Source organism: Bos indicus x Bos taurus, chromosome 21 (genome assembly GCF_003369695.1).
Source record: "Bos indicus x Bos taurus breed Angus x Brahman F1 hybrid chromosome 21, Bos_hybrid_MaternalHap_v2.0, whole genome shotgun sequence".
NCBI lineage: Eukaryota > Metazoa > Chordata > Mammalia > Artiodactyla > Bovidae > Bos > Bos indicus x Bos taurus.
The window spans coordinates 154,686-161,887 of NC_040096.1; positions in this window are offsets into that span (position 1 = coordinate 154,686).

Below are 7,202 nucleotides of genomic sequence, written 5' to 3' on the forward strand. Positions count from 1 at the left end.
AACACTCAAAATGGACACTGTTACCATCCTCAGTTTAGAGACAGGGGACTTAGGTATGGAGAGGTTAATTGACTTACCCAGGATCACATAGCCAGAAAGGAACTGAGCCAGGATTCAAACACTAGCATCAGATTTCAGAGTTCATGTTCTTAACTACAGCATTAAAATATGGACAAAACAAGCAATGTTTTAAAGGCACAGGTGGGCCCTTTATCAAGAAACAAGTAGAGAGGACTTCCCTAGTGGTCTGTGGCTAAGACTCCATGCTCCAAATTCAGGGAACCCAAGTTCAATCCCTGATCCAGGAAATAGATCCCACATGTTACAATTAAAACCTGGTGCAGCCAAATAAGTAAATGACTATTTAAAAAGAAGCTGAGTTTATAAATAGTAATAACCTTCACAGAATCACCAGTGATGGCTAAATGAGGGAGTAACTGGACTAACATTAATTTTGTTTTCACCAGCAGCCCTGCTCTATTTTAAGTTAAATTTATTTTAAATTAGTGCTGTAACTTATGCAGACAAGAGAATAAGGAAGTGTTTTGTTTTTTTTTTTTAATTGTATCTAGTGCTTCAGAGGGCTGGAAAAAGTTTTCTGTTTCTACAGACCTGAAGACCCTGATTATTCTTTCCATTTAGATGAACAAATAAATAAAAATCAGTATGCACAGCTGATGTCTCTCTTGTTGTGTAAACTGGACAGAATCAAAACTCTTCCAGTACTACCCAGAATGCATTTTCCGGATACAGGGGCCTGTGAGGGTTGTCCTTCTCCTGAATTCTTCACAGACACATCAGTCATGTTTTTGCTTCTCTAGAAGGTCTGGCAAAGTGCCTCCCTGATTGGGGTTGTTCACCTGGAGCCCTGGACATATGTGAGCATCCCCTGGTGAGCAGCTCCCCTTTGGGGACCAAGATCTCCAAGGAAGCAGAGCTCAAAGAAGCCAGGATGGGAAGCAAAAATTCTACAACTGGATTGTGCGTTCAGTAGTGAAACAAGCCGCTTCCATCCCTTGATTACAAGACACGTATGTTCTGGCTGTGGGGCGAAGATAGCACCATTATGCTTCAAATATACACTATATCCTTCACAGCATGTACAATACCCTTTAAAACTGCACCCCACCCTTTCAGAATGTTGACTCCCATCTGACACACTTGAGTCTTCATTAGCTGTCACACTGTCTCAGTAAGCTTTCAAAATTTGCCCAGTTGTTTCTAGGTGATGGTGTCCTCGGTAAAACCAGTTAATCCCACAGCCAAGGGCACATTGCTGTATTCCCTTTGCCATCAAAGAAGAGATGCTATGAAAATCACTGATCAGAAGCAATGCTATAGGAAATACCACGATGCTAGAAAATGGGTTCTGTGGACAGAGTTCCTGGAAGAAGCACTCTGGGGCAGGAAAGGCAGATCTACACCTAGAATGTATCTACTCCAGTGAGGACAAAGTCTCTGCTCCCTCCAAGATGGAAGAGGTTCAGTGTAGTCACTTCAGTCATTTCAGTTGCTCGATTGTGACTGACTCTTTGCAACCTCATGGACTGCAGCACACCAGGCTTACCTGTTCATCACCAACTCCCAGAACTTGCTCAGACTCATGTCCATTGAGTCAGTGATGCCATCCAAACATCTCATCCTCTGTCATCCCCTTTTCCTCCTGTCTTCAATCCTTCCCAGCATCAGGGTCTTATCAAATGAATCAGTTCTTCACATCAGGTGTCCGAAGTATTGGATCTTCAGGGTCATTTCTTCCAATGAGTATTCAGGACTGATTTCCTTTAGAATTGACTGGTTTGATCTCTTTCCAAACCAAGGGTCTTCTGCAACACTTGACGTACTCCTTTCCCAATTGGGAATGAGTCCGTTGTTCCATGTCCAGTTCCAACTATTGCATCTTGTCCGCATACAGATTTCTCAGGATACAGGTTAGGTGGTCTGCTATTCCCATCTCTTTAAGACTTTTCCACAGTTTGTTGTGACCCACAAAGTTAAAGGCTTTGGTGGAGTCAATGAAGCAGAAGTAGATATTTTTCTGGAATTCTCTTGCTCTTTCTATGATCCAACAGATGTTGGCAATTTGATCTCTGGTTCTTCTGCCTTTTCTAAATCCAGCTTGAACATCTGGAAGTTCATGGTTCATGTACTGTTGAAGTCTGGCTTGGAGAATTTTGAGCATTACTTTATTAACAAGTGAAATGAGTGCAATTGTGTGGTAGTTTGAGCATTCTTTGGAATTGCCTTTCTTTGGCATTGGAATGAAAACCGACTTTTTCCAGTCCTGTGGCCACTGCTGAGTTTTCCAAATTTGCTGGCATATTGGGGTGCAGCACTTTCACAGCATCATCTTTTAGGGTTTGAAGTAGCTCAACAGGAATTCCATCACCTCCACTAGCATTGTTCGTAGTGATGCTTCCTAAGGCCCACTTGACTTCACATTCCAGGGTGTCTGGTTCTAGTTGAGTGATTGCACCATCATGGTTATCTGGATCATGAAGATCTTTTTTGTATAGTTCTTCTGTGTAGTCTTGCCCCCTCTTCTGCTTCTTCTGCTTCTGTTAGATTCATGCCATTTCTGCCCTTTGTTATGCCCATCTTTGCATGAAGTGTTCTCTTGATATCTCTAATTTTCTTGAAGACATCTCTAGGCTTTCCTTTTCTATTGTCTTCCTCTATTTCTTTGCATTGATCACTTAGGAAGGCTTTCTTATTTCTACTTGCTATTCTTTGGAACTCTGCATTCAGATGGATATATTTTTCCTTTTCTCTTTTTCCTTTTACTTCTCTTCTTTTCTTGGTTATTTGTAAAGCCTCCTCAGACAACCATTTTTCCTTTTTGCGTTTCTTTTTCTTGGGGATGGTTTTGATTGCTGCCTCCTGTACAGTGTTATGAACCTCCATCCATAGTTCTTCAAGCACTCTGTCTATCAGATCTAATCCCTTGAATCTGTTTGTCACTTCCACTATATAATCATAAGGGATTTGAATTAGGTCATACTTGAATGGTCTAGTGGTTTCCCTACTTTCTTCAATTTAAGTCTGAAGTTTGGTATAGGTCCCAACTACTGACAGAGTAAGCCCTCAGCCTTGGAGTTAGTGAGGCTGACCTTAGTAAGAAAAATTCAGAAACACAAAGTGAGCAAATACTGGTGGGAAAATGGTACCAACCAACTTGCTCAACACCAGGCAAACACCAGCCAAACACCAAGTTTAACCACAAAACTTCAGTTTGTAAATAAAATATCTGTAAAGTGCAATGAAGTGAAGCATAATGAAATATATATATATATATATATATATATATATATATATATATATATATCTTGATCTGTTTTTCTGACAATGCCTGACTAGCACACTATCCAATCAAACCCCTTCACCCATCATTTTAATATTGTATATGTGGAACAGGGCTGACCAGAGACATGTGGAAAGGCTGAGCAGAGACCAACAACTTAAAAGACATTCTTCCCATTATATCATATTTCCCAGTTGTATGGTGCCTTTCTTGGAGGTTCTCAATGTGCTATGTAAATATTAAATCAGTCTTCCTTCTGTCCCCTTGGGAGGCAGGAAGCCAGTATTATTTCACAGGCAAAGAAGCTGAGTCCCAAGGATTAAATGCCTTGCCCTGTTCACATAACTACAGGCAGTTAGGGGTGCTGGGAATGGGGCTTGGGGTTAGGAATCCCTGCCTGGGGTCTCTTGGCTCCCAAACAGCACCTTCCTTAAAGATAATTCTGTGTTCAAACTCTGTGGGAATCTTGTCCTATAACAGGGAAGTTATGGGGTTGCTGACATGCCACATACATTGTCCTTCCCTTGCCTGTTCATACAGAGTACATTTTCAGAAGGCAGGTTTAGGACATGTAGGCATTGTCTATAATATCTTCAATCCATCCAATCTGGGGACCAATATTTAGCCTAAACAACCATTCTGATGCTGAATTCATGACAATTCTATCAGGAGAAGATAGAAACAAGAGGGATGGACTCTTGATAGACATCTCACTCTGTAGGTTTCCATGTGTGCATTTCAGAAAAAGAAGGAGCTAAGAGTGGAGTTGACAAGCACCTCGCAGGAATGCATCACTCTGTTAGGTGTTAAACACTGCACTCACATTTTTCCCTCACTCTGTCACGGTGAAGACTTGGCCAGACCCCTTTTCACAGTTGCCAAAACAGAAACAGGGGGACTAGTTGATTTTTCCAGAAGCTGAGCTGAGGGTCTAAGAATTCCTGTTGCAATTTTAAGTCTATCAAACTAAATCCCCATCATCCTCTCGTGTAAGTTTCTAGATGTCAAATGGAAGTGGTTAGGCATAGATTGAGCATCTTGACACTGCTGTCAATCACATGTACATTTCAACAAATAACTTGGAATATTTCGCTTTCAACTACCATGTGTCAGGCACTATTCTAGGCTCTGGGGATACAGAAGTGAATAAAACAGAGCACCCTCCTTTTTGGGGGGGAATATCCACCAAAAATCAAATTGGTGCCATCAACAGGTTGGGGAGAGAAAGGCTTGCCTTGGAAGACACAGCCTTTACCTGGGGAAGAATGGCTTGAGAGCCTTGTTCAACGTCCTCAGAAACACCTTCACTTAAATAAAGTCCATGGAACAGACCACAGTTAAGATTTAGCATGGTGGGGCTCAGATGAGTCTCTAAGGAGCCAAGTTCCCCTTTATATTTCAGAGCATAACCAACCCTCAGACTGAGAGCAAGGTGGTTTCATTGACATTGATATCACACTGTTCCCTTTCACATCAGTATCCTTGGAAGCAAATGGAAATAAGCCACAGTTGAGAAGTGGAGAGAGGGTATATGTGTGATTATTCTAATGCTGCTCTGACTTTCCCTGAGATATTATCAAGGAGTGGTTCTTTCCCACAGGAAGTGAAGTCTCCTGGGGAGGTAGTAGAAGCCATGGCAGGCTGAATGGGATACAGTTCTTAAAAGGGAAGAGCCCTCCTGCTAAAGAGAAGACCGACAGCTGGGTCCACTCTCTATACTGTGAATTCACACACTGTGTAGCCTGGACCAATTCTCACCTCCGAGCACTTGCCTGAGTCCTCAGCTCTTCAGTACCTGTCCTGAGAATGTATGAAGCTGACTGAATAGCACACATGGGAAATTTCATTAAGACCCAAGCATACAGACCACTGTGTGTTTTCAATTTGCTGGTTTGATGTTTTGGCCAGCTGCATAGAAGAGTTAAAATCCTGTTGGAAAGTTTGCTGAGAAACAGGCTCTTATTCCAGAGGAAGGATCTCACAGGGTTTTTGGCTTGACGGGACACTGTGATGACTGTTGAGAAGAGCTCAACAGTCAACTCCTTTCAGGAGGAGAGCTCATTCCTGAAACCAGCTTCTATCACAGTAGCTAAAGCAGTGCTGCCCAGAAGTGTAGCTTCCTTTGCTCAGTTCTCTTATCTCCTCTACAAAGGGGAAATGTGAAAGGGAAATATAGAGGGATCTGCCCTCTGAGTACAATACCTACCTCCTTTCACTACGTTCTGACCAACCAGCCTCCCATCACCTAATGGATGGATTCTCTCCAGTATGACAGACACTGTAGAGACAGGAGACTCTTTACTCCTTTTTTACTGCTTTACTACTTCTTGACCCACTCCTCCCTCTATCTTCCCATAAGAGATGAAGATGTACTGATTTTGTTGCCCAGCACCCAGGACATGCCTCAGGTCACATTTGCCAGGAGCAGGCTCATGGTGCCTTGGAGGATTCCATGGATAGGGAGAGCCTTCTTGTCAGCGTCCTTCTGTACACTGTGCAGAAGTTCTCTTCACAGAGCATTCATTTCTTTTCTCCACCTCTTCCACACTTTACAATGGCATGCTAAGTAGGCCAGACTTCTCTCTAGTTCTTTTGCACCCCAAAGTTACATCTGAGTGGGTTGCACCAATATTTAGATTCAGGGTTAAAAACATAAGCTCCTCTTAGACAGTGAGCCTGAATCACATACTTCAACTCAGCTTCTACCAGAACGTTAAGCCCTGTCTGGTCCTAGGCCTGCTCAGTTATAAATTGAGTGGTACTGGAGTGCCTCTCATTATATAAGAATCCAATGTCTGGGTTGTTTAAAAGAAGCAAAACTTCTTAAAGAAAATTATTCATTAATAAACTGATTACTTATAAAATTAATATCTAACTGAAGACCCATTCTTTCAAGACATTAGTATCCATCCTACCAACATTATAGCAGATAATAAATTCAAGGACAGTAAAAGTGAAAACAAATTGTAAATATTGCAAAGGGTGCAGGATTTCATGAAGTTGAGGAAAGCGGTACCATAGAACTGCTTGAAATATGCCAAGTTAATAATAAATGAGAATATACACAGCTTGTGAAGGTGGTGGTTTAATCACTAAGTCATGTCCGACTCTTGCAACCCCATGGACTGTAGTCTGCCAGGCTTCTCTGTCCATGAGATTCTCCAAGCAAGAATACTGGAGTGGGTTTTCATTTCCTTCTCCAGGATATCTTCCTAACACAGGGATCCAACCTGGATCTCCTGCATTGTAGGCAGATTCTTTACCAACTGAGCTTACAAGGGAAGGCCTTATATACAACTTGACCAGTTAACAATTTAAGAAGAGAAAATAAAGATGTTGACAAAAATACAGAGCATGTGGGTAAAAATTAAAATTTTGAATATTTTTGCGAAAGTGGCCCTTTTCTGACCATATGGCCAAAGTCAAACTTGAAGTCAAAAATATTTTATCCTACCATTATTCAAGTGCATCTAAAAACCATTAGTGATCTGTTTGGCTGATCTATTGCTGCGTAAGAAACCACCCATATATTTAAAGACTTAATAACCATGTAAATTTCTCCCAATTCCTCTGGATGGTCTGGCAGTTCTGCTTTACATGGTACCTTTAAGATTCTTAGAAGTTTTCTTGTTTAGCTGAGAGGATCACTGAGATACTCTTTAAATCTTGCTCATGTTTTCACAGAGACGTTGACCCTGAGGTCATGTTTTACTAACAGCACTCTGGATTTCATCTTCAAACCAAGGCCATTTTTCACTTTGAGAAATTTTCCTTGGAGAGATGAAAGCAATTTTTTTAATCAAACCCACAAGGTCTAGTGCCTTTTCAGTTCTTCTAAATGTGCTTAAAATCTAAACATTTCCTTCTTTAGCTCAAGTAGCTCCTCCTGGACTTTACCACA